Source organism: Rhinopithecus roxellana, chromosome 8, assembly GCF_007565055.1.
Source record: "Rhinopithecus roxellana isolate Shanxi Qingling chromosome 8, ASM756505v1, whole genome shotgun sequence".
Classification (NCBI taxonomy): Eukaryota; Metazoa; Chordata; class Mammalia; order Primates; family Cercopithecidae; genus Rhinopithecus; species Rhinopithecus roxellana.
Window position 1 is genome coordinate 130,532,001 of NC_044556.1, and position 16,554 is coordinate 130,548,554.

The 16,554-nt window shown below is 42.7% G+C and overlaps 1 long non-coding RNA gene across 1 annotated transcript; it reads left to right on the forward strand.

Annotated features, from left to right (window-relative positions):
* The first annotated feature begins 3,687 nt into the window (after positions 1-3,687).
* On the forward strand, positions 3,688-8,008 carry LOC115899211. The gene is made up of 2 exons (XR_004058921.1): positions 3,688-3,834; positions 6,792-8,008. It is a non-coding gene; the product is annotated as an uncharacterized LOC115899211 (long non-coding RNA).
* The last annotated feature ends 8,546 nt before the right edge of the window (positions 8,009-16,554 follow it).

Below are 16,554 nucleotides of genomic sequence, written 5' to 3' on the forward strand. Positions count from 1 at the left end.
GGACTACAGGTGTGTGCCACCACACCCAATTAATTTTATATATATATATATTTTTTTTTTTAGAGATTGGGTTTTGTCATATTGCTTGCGCTGGTCTCGAACTCCTGGGCTCAAGCAATCAGCCCGCCTTGGCCTCCCAAAATTCTGGGATTACAGGTGTGAGCTACTGTGCCCGGCCTGTGCTTCTTGATTTAATAAAATTTGGCATTTGTGATCATGAAGTGATCATGTAAAACTTATCTCTACTGCTTCCTTCCATGTTGATGTGGTTTGACTGTGTCCCCACATAAATCTCAACTTGAATTGTATCTCCCAGAATTCCCATGTGTTGTGGGAGGGGGAGGTAACTGAATCATGGGGGCTGGTCTTTCCTATGCTATTCTCGTGATAGTGAATAAGTCCTACAAGATCTGATGGGTGTATGAGGAGTTTCCACTTTTGCTTCTTCCTCATTTTCTCTTGCCACTGCCATGTAAGAAGTGTCTTTCGCCGCCCCCACACCCTACCACGATTCTGAGGCCTCCCCAGCCACGTGGAACTGCAAGTTCAATTAAATAAACCTTTTTCTTCCCAGGTTCAGGTATGTCTTTATCAGCAGTGTGAAAACAGACTAATACAGTAAATTGGTACCAGTAGAATGTGGCATTGCTGAAAAGATACCCCAAAAAGTAGAAGCAACTTTGGAACTGGGTAACAGGCAGAGGTTGGAACAGTTTGGAGGGCTCAGAAGAAGACGGGAAAATATGGGAAAGTTTGGAACCTCCTAGAGACTTGGTGAATGACTGACAAAAATGCTGATAGTGATATAGACAATAAGGTCCAGGCTGAGGTGGTCTCAGATGGAGATGAGGAACTTTTTGGGAACTGGAGCAAAGGTGACGCTTGTTATGTTTTCTTAAATAGACTGGTGGCTTTTTTGCCTCTGCCCTAGAGATTTGTGGAACTTTGAACTCAAGAGAGACGATTTCAGGTATCTGGTAGAAGAAATTTCTAAGCAGCAAAGCATTCAAGAGGTGACTTAGGTACTGTTAAAAGCATTCTGTTTTAAAAGGGAAACAGAGCATAAAAGTTCAGAAAATTTGCAGCCTGACAAAACAATAGAAAAGAAAAACCTGGACAGGCACAGTGGCTCATGTCTGTAATCCCAGCACTTTGGGAGGCCAAGGTGGGTGGATCATGAGGTCAGGAGTTTGAGACCAGCCTGACCAACATGGTGAAACCCCTTCTCTACTAAAAATACAAAAATTAGCTGGGCGTGGTGGTGTGCACCTGTAATCCCATCTACTCAGGAGGCTGAGGCAGTAGAATTGCTTGAACCCGGGAGGCTGAGGTTGCAGTAAGCCAAGATCACGACACTACACTCCAGCCTGGGTGACAGAGCCAGACTCCGTCTAAAAACAAACAAACAAACAAAAAGAATGACTGAAACTATAGCCACCTCAGGAAAGCAAAATAATAGTAATAATAACTAACATTGATTGAGTGGTTACTATGTGCCAGGCACTTTGCTAAGTACCTTCCATGCTTTGTCTCCTTTAACCTTCATAATAACCATATGAGAAGATACATTAGTATTATTACAGAGGAAAAAAGTGAGGCTTAGAGAGGGTAAGTTGACAAGAATTAGTAAGTGGCAGAATTGGAATCAAAATGCTATTTTGTCTCCCCAAGATGTGAGCTGAGGGAGCAAAACAAAATAAGAATGTAAGGGCCTCCAGGGTGGAGGTGAAAGGGATCAACAGAATGAGGGTGAGGTACAGAGATAAAGTAGGTGAGATCAAGTAGTTCAGAAAATGAAGCCCACAGGCACTCGATATAAGAACCATGTATCTCTTCAGAGCAGGGGCAGTTCCTGGGAGGCACTGTGCCAGCCAGGAGGTAGTTAGAATCTACAGGAATGCGAGGTCATAGAACCAGGATCATACAAAGTCTAGAGTGCACAGGGCATTACCCTACTGTTTAGCTGTTCCTCCTAGGGTGTCTCAAAAAGAGAAGATACACTAGAAGTTACATTTAGAGGTACCTGGCATTTGGATTTTTAGCTATATCTCAGAGTTTCAAAGAAATAAAGATATGTCTCTTCTCAGGCCCAGCAACTACTGAAATGGTTTTATTTTATAGATCTATATAGTTGACATACATTAGAAATGACTTTGTATAACCTATACCTTTACTGGCTAAGTTAGCAGAGAGAACATTCAGCTCACTAAATGTTCAGCAGTATTTACTTAGTTTACAAGCTGTTGCGACTTTGCCTCGCAACAAATTAGGTTAGTACTAACCTAACAGCTTATAAAATACTACTTCTATAGTTAGTCACTTACATAGTAATCAAACTCCTTTTAAAACTGTATTTTTTTGGCAAATTAAATTATGTTTTAAATATCTGCTGAATCCAAAACACCATGCTTACGTTTTTTAAAGGTTTTATATGGTAAGTCATCTTAGGGTAGGGAAAATCTGAATTGGCCTTTCTATTTTCAGTCCCATGGTGGGGCTTGAGTCACTGCGTTCCAGGCTCATTGAATTAGTGATGATAGAAAAGGGCATAAAAAGGTTATCAGGAACCAGGGTTATCTGGTATATTTGCTCTGCTCTCCCCTGGCACCTCTCAGTGGTTGCTCCTGCCTGAGCATGCTCCTCTTTTCCATCTGTATTGTTTTTCACCCCAGCATACTGTTGGAAGGGTTATTCAGAAGGCATTTGACTGAAGCGTACTTGGAAAGACCAAACCCAAACCACAGTAGTGACCAGATACTTAGTGGCAGCCCCAGCTGCAGGTATGGCAAGAAGTGGCCAAGGAGGGGAATCTCCATGACCACAGAGGATGCAGTGGGCATTAGGGACCAGGCATTTGCTGTCAGAACAATCCAGCCAGGGTAACAGGTGGTGTTGCAGGAGGTGGGTGGAGTACACAGCAGGGATTTGGGGAACAGGAGATCCATGGAGATCCAGACATGCTGACAGCTCTCAGCATAGGGTTATCTGGCAGCTCAGAGCAGTTGCTTTGCCTGGAGAGGTTGGGTACTCAGCCTAGCTGAGGCTTGTCTGGGAGAACTTTCTCTGTCATTGTTGATACTGATTGTGAGAAGTTGTAGGTGCCCCTACAGCTCAGTGGGAAGATAAAAGCCCAACAAGTTGGTCTGGAAAATTGAAGACCAGCAAGTGGGTATGGTCATAATAATTTTAATTTTTTTTTTAAATTAGAGTTCTGGCCAGGCACAGTGGCTCACACCTGTAATCCCAGCACTTTGGGAGGTCGAGGCTGGCAGATCATCAGAGGTCAGGAGTTCGAGACCAGCCTGGCCAATGTGGTAAAACCCCGTCTCTACTAATAATACAAAAATTAGCCAGACATGGTGGCGAGCACCTGTAATCCCAGCTGCTCGGGAGGCTGAGGCAGGAGAATGGCTTGAACTGGGGATGCCGAGGTTGCAGTGAGCTGAGATGGCACCACTGCACTCCAGCCTGGGCGAGAAGAGTGAAACTCCATCTCAAAAAAAAAAAAAAATTAGAGTTCTCTTTTCATTTTTGGCCTTCCTAGACTGTGCAGCTGTCAGCAGGAAGACCAGCCATCCACTTTGGCCACGGCAGCGAGGCTTTCTGGTCAGTCTAGAAATCAGTAGGTATGGAGATTGGCTTGCAAGTACTCATCAGAGCTCCTATTTTCTTTTCAGGAGGCAGCTGTATGGAGGCCAATATGCAGACAAGGGAAGTAACTCAGGCATTTTGGGGGAGAGGTACAGAAAGAAGAGAAACAAACTGACTGCTGTTCTGAACAAGAACTATGACTATATGTGGTACTCTCAGAATGGTGAATAATATGGCTATACTGTGAGTGATGTTACCTAGATAGAATGTTTATCCCAATTAAGTGACAGATAGGGAACTAAGGTATAGAGGGTCTCAGGTATAATGTCCTGAGGGGTCCCATGAAAGCAAAGATAACAGAAGGTGTATCTCTTATGCCTCTTAGAGCTGTACGAATGCTGTAACTCAGGGATCTATAAAGCCCTAAGTCAAGCAGAGGCACAGGTGAAAAAAGGGGCAAATTTGATAACCCAGAGAAGAAAGCCTGGTGATCAAAGCAAGGAGACAAACCTGAGGCTGCCATTAGGTGCTGAGTATGAAGTTTGGCTGTCGTGGGACACATGGTATTCAGTAGCGGATGGGGTGTGCACAGAGAGGAAGGCTGGACAAATATCTGAATCAGGGCCATGGCCCAGGGCTGATATTTTCTGAAATGCCTAAGGCGTGATGTGTGGGCAGGCCACTATAGTTAGAGTGACACAGACAGAGTGACAGAATAGAACAAACAGCAGAATCAGTTTAGTGTTGAGTGTGTTCATCTGGTTAGACTAATTTCCTAGTCACAAAGATAAAACTGAGAACATGTTTTTCTCCTCTAGCCAAGTGGTCCTTTACAGGCAGATTAAAGACACCAGCTATAGATAAACACGAAAGCAGCTTTACTGCTACTTCCCTTCGTTTTCAGTTCTGGTGGGCAAGTAAGGCGTCTCCCACTCCAAGAGAGAGCAAAGGTTTATAGCTCTTGCTACTCCCAGCAGGGTGCAGGGCATGCTTATGGCAGAGAGGGGACTTGCCATCCCAGCCTCCTGCAGGCCCTAGGATGGCTTGGGTCTAGTCAGAGAAGGGCAAGAGTGAGTCAGCAAGTTATAATGGGTTTAACAGTAACAGCAGGGGTGGAGTTCACGTTGTTTCCTCAGGCTTCCAGAAAGAAAACCAGAGATCTCTTATGTAGGACTAAGCAAGTATAATCTTGTCTTACTGAGTATAGCCAAGTATTCACAGTTTGGGTCACCGTGCATGGAACTGTTAGCAGTGGAGAATCTGTACGGGTCGGCAGCAATCTCAATTCTTGCCTTCACTGAAGAAAGAATTCCACTGAGGGGCATAAGGCAGAGGGAGAGACCAAAGCAAGTTTTAGAGCAGGAGTGAAAGTTTATTAAAAAGCTTTAGAGCAGGATTGAAAGGAAAGGATACTTGGAAGAGGTCCAAGTGGGCCACTTGAAGGACAAGTGAGGTTTGACTTAAGGTTTTATATGTTGGCATGCTTTTGGGGTCTTCTCCCCTGATTCTTTCCTTGAGGGTGGTTTGTCCATATGTGTGGTGACCTGCTAGCACTTGGGAGGTGAGCATGCACAGTGTGTTTACTGGAGTTGTACTCATGCTCACTTGAAACATTCTTCCCTTTACTGGTGACATGCCACCGGAAGATCATATACCAGTTAAACTGCGCCATTTTGCCTCTTACTGCGCATGTGTGAGTCCCCAAGCCCAACTCCTGGGATCTTGTCAGGAAGCTGATCACCAGTTTCAGGTTTCTTCTATCTATAGGGAGACTGCCTTTCCCTGGAGCTGGCTGCAACCAATTATTATTTTAGAGAGACAGTTAACAATGGCCCGACCATTACCCGATGGTCGCCTGACTTTCCCCGGTGGGGTGTGGGGGCCCTCTTCTGTCCTGTTTGTGTTTGACTAGCTACCTACTGTAATAGGATGACCATATAATTTATCATTCAAACTACTAGACACTTTTGAGAGTGAAGGGGGGCACTATTAGTTATGTTGGCAAAACAGGTGTGAACGTGGCTGTCTCTGGATAATCAATATCTACAGCCACCCAACTCATAGATGATAACCCAATCCTTTCCATTTTTTCTAAAAAGCTAGCTATGCTCTTAAATTAAAACACAGCATTTGAGTCTAAAGTCGGATTGCCAGTTAAAATACAAGATGCTCTGTTAAATTTGAATTTCAGATAAATGAATACTTGTAAGTATAAATATGTCCTAAATATTTCATAAGACATACTAAAAATTATCACAGTTTATTTGAAATTCAAATTTAACTGGGCATTTTGTATTCTTATTTGCTGCTGACAACCCTAGTCTAACTACGGTTAGACTAGTTTAACTAGTCTAAAGTTAAACCACTGTGTTGTATTCAATTCTATCATCCTGCTTACAATGTAAGCCTTTTAGGCTCCAAGTGATTTAGGACATAGTCTGGTTAGCAAAAGGAGAAAATTGAGGCATCTGTTCCAATTGGACCAGTCACCTGAGCTACTAAAATCAGCTTTCTTAAATGTCACTGAACTAGGAATAGGCTGGGACTAGGTCCCAGTGCCTGGGGTGAACCAGGCCAGCAGGTGAGTGTCCTCAGCTGTGGGACAAGGAGCTTAGTAGATAAGCAACTTCTCCCCACTCAATGTCCACCTTTGCTTGATCTCCTAGGCCAGCGGTTCTCCCCACTCAATGTCCACCTTTGCTTGATCTCCTAGGCCAGCGGTTCTCACCCCTGGCTGCGTACTAGAATCTCCTGCAGAGCTTGTAAACCCACTGATGTTTGAGCCCCACTCCAGACCAATTAGACTGGGATCTCCAGGGGCAGGCTGTGGCATCCATGGGTTCCAAAAGCTACCCAGGTGATTTTAAGGTTCTAACGACAACCATTGCCCTATACCCTCACTCTGTTCCCAGTGGCATCAGTTCTTCTTATTTATTTCTTCTCCTTTAAATACCCTCCTTGTAGTATTGGACATTTTATAGCCCAGAAAATATGACTGGAGCACCTGTTCTGTGTTAAAATGGTGGCATGGATGGGATTTGCCCAGAAGGGTTCCTTGTCCTTCTATGACCTTGTCTTGTGCTGACTCCTGGCTCTCTCCAAGCCTCCCTTCTCCTCCCTCCTGCTTCAGCCTCTCTTCAGCTTTGGCTTTCCTTGTCTCCTCCTTCATTGCTCGTAACACATCAATTTCCATTTTGCAGCTGATTTCCTTTCAGACCCATCCAGTGGCTGTCCTCTTGGCTTGGACTGAAGACCCCCTCTGGAGAACTATCTCTGCAGCCTATACTGATGACACTGGCCACTGTCCAGGGCTCCACCCCAACGAGTCCAAGGCCCAGACATTCAGCGTCAGAGAGAATCCAGATTTTGCATTTCCAGTGCAGGGATTGATGGAGCCTTCAAGGATAGTGTATCAAAGTGCCAATTTCTTTCTAACAGGCTGGGGAGGATACCGCTGACAGCAGCAGAAAGGGGTAGCAGTGGTTTGCTTTCCAAATGGTAATAAGAAGGGCCTGGCAGTGGCACCCTGTCCATGCATCATTAAAAATGGACTCTCCTGCTTCATTTGGAATTCGACCCAATGAACTTGAATAAACTCTGGACAATGACCAGCACAGAGCTCTGAGCAGGATACAGCAAGATTATTTGCTTTACTCATCCACTGAGTACCTACCATATGGCAAATACTATGCTATATGCAGAGTGTACACTGGTGAGTAAAACAGATATGGTCCTTGGAGCCTATGAATCTTACCGTCTAGCCACAAATAATAAAAAGTAAGAAGAATCTGAAGGACAACTGGGACACAAATGATCTTAGCCAAAAGGCCGAGAAGAGATCACAATGCTTTTTAAAGGTAGCATTTCACCCAGACAATAATCAATCCCTCTGGCCTTCTTGAGGTGCAGGGCCACACATTCAAATTCTTTAATCAAACAATAGGCTAGTGCAAATGGAGCTATTTCTTAAACCCAGCTGTTTACACAGCAGCTACAAATCTGTTCAGAAAGAATCCCCCACCATCCACAACTATCTATCGAGCAGATGTGCAAGAGTATTTGTCTCTCACCACCAGGGTTGCAGTCAGGACAAGAGAGCAGGTTTGAACGTCTTCGGCTCCTAGAACTTCACAAGCTGTGTCTTTTGTGCCCAGAGGCGGCTGCAACCTCTTCCCAGTTCTCCTTTTAGAACAATGGCGATTTTTTTTTAGAGGCGTAATAAGGAAGGTTTGCATTGAATTATTAAACAATAGGCATTGAAAAATATGTTTTCTTTGACCTCTGTACCTCTAGCTTTTACCAGTGTTTTCTTGTACCAAGGCTAAGATATGTATAACACTGAAATGGATGTCTTCCTATATAATATTTTACAAGCTTTTGAAAACCTGTGCCCTTTAATAAATTTTAAAACATCTCATGCCCTTCTTTCATTTTCTGAAATTCAAAATAAATTAAATATCAGGGGACACAAAAGCACGAGAAGAAAGCACTGCTTTGTTTTCAAACCAGGCCCCAAGCCACTGCCCTTGAGATTCTTGTGGGTGAGCACAAGCGCCCCTCCCACCTCCAGTTCCTGAGACTCATTGTTCCAAATGGTAATATTAACATTTGCCATGTTCACCCATGGATAACTTTCCATTATTTCAGTTGTAAACATTTCCTATGTGAAATAAAATATGAGATGCGACCAATGAAACAATAGAGTTTAAACAAATCAAACAAGAATTTTTGCAAGCAAAGGAGCATCATGCCTTTGAAATGGCCACTTTTGGGGGCCATGCTTCTAGGGCTAAAATACACATGCTTCTAGGGCTAATACCTTGGCTCCAAAAATTGAGAGGTACTCATTTAGTGCAGTGGAAAGGAGGATAAGCTTCGGAAGCAGGTGATCTGGATGCAAATCACATTCTGCCACATTTTAGCTGTTGCCACTTTGACCTAGTTGTTTAACTTCTGAGCCTTAGTTTCCTCAATGGTAAAAGGAGAAAAAAGATAAGAAAAAATGAATGCAAAATGTCTGCACATCTCAGGAAGCTAGTAGTTACCAAGATTAGAACTATCACTAATGATATGTCTTTTCCTTAGAGATCTTTTAGGAATTTATATATATATAGATATATATATAAAATCTCATGTCTTTTAAAGTCTAATTAAGAGAATAGAAGTGGATAATAAATGGCTGGCCATTCTAGTTTTAGTGGGAAAAAAACTGTTGCTATAGTCACTATCCTACAATTTTATGTGGTTCGTTAAATGACTCTGAAGTTCACTCCAAAATAGGTTTCCTAAATGTTCTGAACGACCACATTCTCCTTAGAATTGTGCACAGACTGGCTGGGTGGCCACTTTGAAGGGATTCAATTCCTTTGAATGTTTAAGTAAGTTGTTTGGTGTTAAAGAAATTCTCTTTGTTTTATGGTCACACCACAAATATGGACCCTGTAAAATAGGCTTAATTATTGCAAATCCGCCTTGGCATCTCCTCTGTGTCCAGATATATGCCTTTTTAGAATAGTGATGTGTAGTAAGCAGATTTTTTTTTTCCTTTTTAATTTTTTTCCGTTTGATTCCTGAACCTTTGTCATCGACACAGGAAGATTAGACCCAGTCCCTGCTACTAAAAGCTACCACGATCATTCCACAGTTTCACACGCTTTCAGGTTTCCATTTTCCTTCTCTCACCCCAGATGCCTGGCATACGCGATAGCAGCAAAAACAAAGTCTGTTGCATTTTTGGAATGTTATTAACACTGAAGCAGCCCAGGGATTGCAACAGCTAAGATAGGGATCCCCACCCCCAACTTTTTTCTCACTAGAGAGCAAAGAGCAACTCTTAAATCCAGAGAGCAAGGAGAACTGTGTCCAGAAGAGGCACTCAAATGCATTGAATCCACTGATTTCCCTCTGCTTGCCACCCCAGCCTTCACCACCCCATCTCGACTTTCCTACAGGAAAACCATGTTAGGTGTTAGACAATGATGCTACACAATAGAAATATAAATCCAGTGTTTGTCTAGGATAATATAAATGGCACTGCTGAACTCCACCCTTCCTCCCATTAACAATATCAGAGAGAGAGAGTTAGTGAGGGGCAAAATCTTCTGTGATCGTCTCTGTGTGGATGTTGAAATTGCTCCCCCCCAGGGTCTTCTAGGGTTTTTAAGCATAAAGGTGTTCATCCAACTGAAAAAATCGTATGTCTATAAGCAATTTGAGATTCAGCATGTCTGGCAATGCACATTTTTTTAAGGACGAGAAAATGCAGCATGAAATGTGTTTATGTATGCTGTGTCGGGGAACTTCTGAACCTATCACTGTCATCTGGAAGCCTTTAAGAGGGAAGCTCTTGAGGATGTTGGATTATAAAAGTCATTCTCTCATTTCTGGGACTTAAGGACATGTCTCTGAGCATAACAAATGTGCGATCACAAATGAAGGTGCTTTGAGCTTAATGGAAGAAAGGTTTATCTTCAACACTAACATTTCTACTTCTCTAATAAAATCATATCATGCCTCTTCTTTTATTAAAAGGTTTCTTTGCCCTTTCCCTTTCCTAGGGCTGATGGGATTCATCCCCTAAAGCTGGTGTGGTTGGCAGTAACAGGGCTGAGTAGATTTAGCTAGTATGATCAGGAGGTTGGTTACAGGGGAATCGAGCAAATAAGTAAACATATTGAGAATGATGGGAGCCAGGCCACTCACTGTTGGAGAGATCTGCATTTGAGGAGTTACAAATATAGAATGAAAGAAGGCTAGAATAAATGCTGTGGTATTGGAATAGAACTGAAAGTATTGGTGTTAACTCCTGATTTTTAATGTAAATATATAACAAAGATTTATGTGTATTGTGTGTGTATATATAAATATATACATATATGGAGATACACATATACATGCATAGACATATCTATCTACCTACATACCTAATTTCCTAGCTCTATCTCCACAGAGTGCCTGAAAGTAAAGGCACCCAAGTAGCAATAAGCATACATAGCATCTAGATATTATTCTTTATTAAAAGGAAATAGGACTCCATCAGGAAATGGCTGATTCTAGGATGTGGTAGGCTAAAAACTGGCCCACTCGAAGATATCTGCATCTTAACCCCTGGAATCTGTAAATGTTACCTTATTCGGAAAAAGGATTTTTGCAGATGTGATTAAGTTAAAGATTTTAAAATGAGATTATCCTGGATTAGGCAAGTGGATCCTAAATGCCATCACAAGTGTCCTTATAAGAGAGAGACAGGGGGAGATTACAGACAGAAGAGGAGACAGCATGACTACGGAGGCAGTGATTCAGTCACAAGTCAAGGAGTGCCAGCAGTTACCCCAAACTGGAAGGGGCAAGAGATAGATTCTCCCCTAGAGCCTCTGGAGGGAGTGTGGTCCTGCCAATACCTAATTTCAGTCCAGTAATACTGGCTTCAGACTCCTGGCCTCCAAATTTGTAAGGGAATAGTTTCTGTTGTTTCCAAATCTGCGGGAATTTGAGACGGCAGTCAAAGGAAGCTAATATACAGGCCTGGGGCAGGGAATGTCCAAGATGAGCCTGGAGCATCTTCTTGGGCCAGAAAGTGAGGTGATGCTCAGGATGAAAAAGGACACAGGGACCAGCCTGAAGGGACTTCCACGGCCAAAGTGAGGACAATAAATAATCAAAGGGAATATCAAGAATAAAAGACAGGTGCGGTGGCTCATCCTTATAATCCTAGCACTTTAGGAGGCTGAGGCTGGTGGATCAGCTAAGGTCAGGAGTTCGAGACCAACCTGACCAACATGGTGAAACCCCATCTCTACCAAAAAATTACAAAACTTAGCCAGGCATGGTAGTATGTGCCTGCAGTCCTAGCTATTCAGGAGACTGAGGTGGGAGGATTGCTTGAACCCAGGATGTTCAGGTTTCAGTGAGCCATGATTGTGCCACTGCACTCCAGCCTGAGCAACAGAATGAGATCCTGTCTCAAAAACAAGAAAGCAGAGAGAGAGAGAGAGAGAGAGAGAGAAGAAAGAAAGAGAAATGGAATTAGAATATCACCATTTGGCAACCATCAGAATGGAAATTAATTTGGACAAGAATCATCAATGGATGCAAAAACTAGTGGATGACAGTGTGATGAAAACGGGATCTTTACATTATCTCACAGTATCTTCTAACAAAATACTTGTTAACTCTTATTACTCCTTTTTAATTTAACATCACCAGTAATGGGACAAATGGACATCATGTACCCTTGATATGATAGACTGAGAACAAAGCACTACTCTGTGGTGTTCCTGCCAAAAATGCATGACCTAAAGCTAATCTTGAGGCAGTATCAGACAAACCTGAACTGAGGAGTATTCTACAGATAACTGGCTGAACCTTTGAAAATGTCAAAGGCATGCAGGACAAGGAAAGGCTGAGAAACTGTTCCAAATTAATTGCTTCCAACAACCAATCCTTAACTGCATTCTGGACCCATAAAGGATATTATCAGGACAGATGGTAAAATTGGAAGTTCATTTGTGAATAAGTGGTAACATTGTATTGATGTTTCTACTTAGTTATGTAGGAGAATGTCCTGCTTTTAGGAAATGCACACTAAGGTATTAGACAATGAGACATTATGTCTGCACCTGCCTCTCAAATTGTTCAGCATAGTAATGTATAAAAATACGCAGAAAGATTAAAAGACAAATGTGATAAAATGTTAACAATTAAGGAATCGAGGTAAAGGGCATATGGGAGTTTGTTGTAGCATTCTTGGAACATTTTTGTAAGTTTGAAATTATTTCTAAACGAAAAGTTACAAAGAAAAAAAGATAATTATTCTACCATGGTACCCTGTAACTTTCATTCAAAAAGTACTTATGGAATTCCCATTCAGAAAGTGAAAGGGTGTTGGAGGGAAATCCAGGGTACCTGGGTCTGCCACTCTCTGGGTCCCCTTGGGCAGGTAACTTAACCTCTTGGAACCTCCGTCTCCTCAGCTTTATTATTGTCTGCTTTTCTACACCTAAAGCAATTGATTTCACTAGTTGGTTTAGTTCTGATTTAGAAGGAACCAACAATGGCATAGTTAAAAATCATTACTGTGGAATGGGGAGTGGCTGCTGGTGAATAATTGAATGTCATTTCTTTTTGCAGGCAAAAATGTTCTAAAATTAGATTGTGGTGATGGCTGAATAACTCCATGAAAATAGTCAAAAACATTAAATCATGCACTTGAATGGGTGAATTATTTGGTATGTAAATGATATCTCAAGAAAGCCGTAGAACTCATTGCTGTTGCTTTTCTCACCCCATAGCCAACCGTGATTCTATAAGGTTAGACTGAAGAAGCCTGCGATGTAACGGTGATGGTTTAACAGCTGGGTGAGTAGAGAAGACATTCTCATTCCAGGGGCAGGGTGCGAAGGAAAAGAGCAAATGCTAAAGGAACACTTCCCAATGGCCGAAGGAAAGAGCGTGAGGGACACTTCAAGTGCCTGCCCCTAGCCTCTGTCATCATCTTTTGCCCTCTCACTCTACAAGGTCCTTGGCTGACCTGATCCTTTACTGTGGTTTCAACTTCCTCCCATAGGTTGGTGACTCCCTGTGTGATTTAGGATTACATGTGGCTGCAAGAGGAAAAGGAAACTAAAATGCTGGGAGCTTAAAAGCTTAAGCAAAAGCTAAGTTTGAGAATGTCTTTTTCTTTCTCACATAATGTCTGAGTAAACAGTCCAGAAGCTCCGTGAGGTCTGAGATCCTCTCTCTGGGCCTCCCTTTACAGCCTCAGAGGCTGAGTGCTGAGCAGCTCTGGGAAGCATGGTTCGCATAGACAGCCTGAGTGGTTCCTCCCGGAGTAGAGCAATGTGATTGCCCTGCCCAGGACCCTTCTCTCTTGTCTTCTTTAAGTGGTCTCATCTGTGTTGTCCGAGATGGCAGCATTTATCTTCCAGGAAGGAAAATGGCAGAAGGGATAGAGGCAGATGAGGGGGCGCAGGGTACACGTGGGCTGAATCTTAAGTAAGGTTTTCAGAACTTCTCATTGTCTTAGTCATGTGACCAGACTCAGCCTTAATCATACATGTCTTAGTCACAGGACCATACTCAGTTGCAGGTGAAGCGGGGAAATGTAGTTTTTATTCCAGATGGCCATGCACCCTGCCCCCCACAAAAAAGGGAAGGGAGGGAAGGAATCCTATTACCATGAAATAAGAATAAACTAATATTAGGGGACAACTAGCAGCCTTGGTGACTATTTCCAATCTATGCTTCTAGTGCACACCCATATAATCAATTGTCTCCTGGACACCTCTACACAGATGACTCACAGACAGCAAAAGCAAACCAGCCTGAAAGGGAAAGCACCGTGCTTCCCCACCTACTCCCATCCCAGACTTGCTCCTCCTCCTGTAATCACCACCTCAGTGAATGGTAATGTCATTCATCTACTTGGATGAGAATCATCTTAGACTGTTTCACTGCCTTCACTGCCTGTCCTCTCCCCCTGCCCCGAGAGTGCCACCCCTGCAAATCTCCTCCTCCTCATCCCTGTGACTTTAACTGAGACTCATTTTTTTACCGGTCTGGATTACTACAGGGGCCTTAAACTGGACCTCCTACCTGCAGGTTGTCCCCACTATAGTCCTTTCCCTGCCTTGTGTCCAGAGTGCTCTTGGTGAAGAGAAACCTAATTTTCACCTACCCCTCCTTCAAACTCCTGGGTTTCTCCATACCTTTGGTGGTAAAGGGGTTTCCCCGTACCTTTGGTGGTGAAGTTCACTCTGTGTAAGCATAGCACCCAAGGCTCGTCAAGATCTGGCCTCTGCCTGCCTCTCCTGCTCCATATGCTACCTCTCTCCACCACACAACCTTTGATCCAGTCCAGTGGTGCTGAACTATGGGTAACAGTTCCCTAAAGAGTCAGCTGATGCACGCCACTCTGCCTCTGCACAGCTGCCCATTCAGTCTGAAATGACCTTCCCATTTTTGTCTAATTCCTACTTCTTTAAATCTCAGTGTGAGCAGCACTGCATCCCCAAGGAAGATTTCCTGGGTTCCCCAGTCCAATTTAGGCATTCTTCCTTTTACTGCCCTAATACACCATCCATAATTATCTCAGTACTCATGTATTTGTATATCTTTCCCACTATACTACAAACTCTTCAAAGGGTGAGATCTTGTCTATTTTTTGTTTTTTTATCTCATATGCCTGGCACATGAATATTTGTTGAGTAAATAAATATGCCAGGCTCAATCCTACACATGCTTATATGTCATTTATATGGGGAAACAGGCTCAGAAGAATTGCATGACATGTCAAAGACCGCAGGGCTAATAGTACAAATGGAAATTAAATCCAATATTTGTGCTTCCTTGTGTGTTCCTACTTATTCAAATAACATTTATGGCTGTTTTGAATTGAAATATGGATGCACCCACTTTGGAGTTGATTAACCTTCATCCTAAGTCTGTTTTCAGAGGTGTGTATTTCTTCTTTTCCTACAGATTCTTGAGTCTATGAACACATTTCTAGGGTACTTACAAAAAACAGAGTCTTATCCAGGCACGGGGGCTCACGCCTGTAATCCCAGCACTCTGGAAGGCTGAGGCAGGTGGATCACCTGAGGTCAAGAGTTCCAGACCAGCCTGACCAACATGGTGAAACCCCATCTCTACTGAAAATACAAAATTAGCTGGACATGGTGGCACATGCCTGTAGTCTCAGCTACTTGCGAGGCTGAGACAGGAGAATCGTTTGAACCCATGAGGTAGAGTTTGCAGTGAGCTGAGATTGCACCATTGCACTCCAGCCTGTGCAATAAGACTAAAACTCCACCTCAAAAAAAAAAAAAAAAAAAAAAAAAAAAAAGAAGAGTGTAGGCTGAGCACAGTGGCTCATGTTTGTAATCCCAGCACTTTGGGAGGCAAAGTGGGAGGGTCACTGTGTCCAGTAGTTTGAGACCAGCCTGGGCAACATAGTGAGACCCCCATCTCTACAAAAAATATTTAAAAATTAGTGGTGTGTGCCTGTAGTCTTAGCGATGAGAGAGGATTGCTTGAGCCCAGGAATTCAAGACTCTGGGGAGCCATGATTGCACCAATGCACTCCGGCTTGGGCAAGATAGAGTCTAAAGTCTTTGCCGCCTCCTGGAAAAGTGTTTTCATTGTTCTCTACCAGTGGAGTCTGTTTCTTTACTCCTCCACTCCTTTAATGAATATTTGTTAAACACAGCTCTGTGTTAATGCCTAATTGACACATAAACATGCAGAAACTAAGATGTTTCAGACATTATCAGAACCTTTTAATCTTTTTGTTAGAGCCAAGGAGATTCAGCCTTGTCTAAGGATACAGTTACAAATGAAGAACAAGAAGCAGGACTGTATGTGCAAGTTCAAGGTTGCATGCTATTATTGTTCCTTCGGAAGCAAGGCAAGTATAATCCTTGTACTGGAAACAGGTTTCAGGTACAATAAACAATGTGCTTCCTTATCTCAGAAACACAAAAGTGGTTCAGCCAGTTGTTTACCACTCAGGTATCCCTTATTCAGCAGTTTTCATACAAAAATACCACCTTTTAAATTTCCTAATGCTCTGCCCTCCCAAAAGGTAATAAGAAATAGAAACTGCGTACTGCCTAAATGAATTCACTTGTGTGGAAAACAAAGTCATTTTTATATACTCCTGCAATGTGCATTTGACCACAAGCCAGAACATTTTACACAAGCAGTGGAATTCATCTCTTGAAATCGATTCAGGTTTTCTCTGATAGGAGGGGCGGAAAAGGAAAATGAAAAGCACGTGATTATAATTGCACTTGGAAGCAGTCCCAGTTACAAGAGCAGTTCTTGAAAATTATTCTTTTGGTTTCATCTTAAATTATCTTAATAGGAGAGTAAAGTTTAGTAGGAACAAGGAAAAGTGGGAAAAGGAAACCTGGGAGCTTTTTTTCTTTTCTTTTCTTTTCTTTTCTTTTCTTTCTCTCCCTTCCC